The following is a 1,006-nucleotide window of genomic DNA, read 5'->3' as shown; positions in this document are numbered from 1 at the left end:
GTTTCCTGGAGAGGTTGTGGAGTCTCCTTCTCTGCAGATACTCCAAACCTGCCTGGACATCATCCTGTGTAATGTGCTCGAGGTGACCTTGCTTGAGAATGGAGGCTGGACTTGATGATCTCCAGAGGTGCCTTCCWCCCTCAACTATTCTGCGATTCCATGGCACTATAGCTCCACAGGACACATATGGCTCCAGGCACCTAGGCTTATCCATGGCTCCATCCTTGGAGTGTACTCATAGGATATACATGGCTCCACAGGACACACACAGCTCCATGGGACACACACAGCTCCATGGGACAAGCCCAGCTCTATGGGACACCCATGGCTCCATGGGACACCCATGGCTCCACGGGACACACACAGCTCCATGGGACACCCATGGCTCCACGGGACACACACAGCTCCACGGAACAAGCCCAGCTCCATGGGACACCCATGGCTCCACGGGACACATACAGCTCCATGGGACACCCATGGCTCCACGGGACATCCATGGCTCCATGGGACACACACAGCTCCATGGGACATGCACAGCTCCATGGGACACCCATGGCTCCACGGGACACATACAGCTCCATGGGACAAGCCCAGCTCCATGGGACACCCATGGCTCCTTGGGACATCCATGGCTCCATGGGACACACACAGCTCCATGGGACACCCATGGCTCCACGGGACATCCATGGCTCCATGGGACACACACAGCTCCATGGGACACCCATGGCTCCACGGGACACACACAGCTCCATGGGACATCCATGGCTCCACGGGACAAGCCCAGCCCCGCGGGACACGCATGGCAAAGGCCAGCAGCCCGCCGGGGCTGCGCTCCCGTACCGGGTGACCCCAGCGCTGTGGTGGGTGGTACCGCTGGTGGCACCAGAGGCAGGTGAGGGGGAGGGCGGCACGGCACGGTGCCCGAGCCCGTGGGGCCCGCGCCCGGCTCTGTACGTGGGCACAGAGGCCGTGAGGAGCCAACCGCGCGCGGGGCGAGCGGGACCCT

General features: G+C 62.1%; 1 protein-coding gene across 1 annotated transcript in view; it reads right to left on the bottom strand.

Moving 5' to 3' along the window:
• RNF215 (ring finger protein 215) overlaps nt 1-1,006 on the bottom strand; it is an 11,681-nt gene that overhangs the window by 9,011 nt on the left and 1,664 nt on the right. The gene's annotated exons all lie outside the window — the stretch shown is intronic.

The sequence above is a fragment of the Nothoprocta perdicaria genome, unplaced genomic scaffold, assembly GCF_003342845.1.
Source record: "Nothoprocta perdicaria isolate Ctin4 unplaced genomic scaffold, notPer1 scaffold_250, whole genome shotgun sequence".
Lineage (NCBI taxonomy): Eukaryota > Metazoa > Chordata > Aves > Tinamiformes > Tinamidae > Nothoprocta > Nothoprocta perdicaria.
This window is presented reverse-complemented; position numbering and strand designations above follow the sequence as displayed.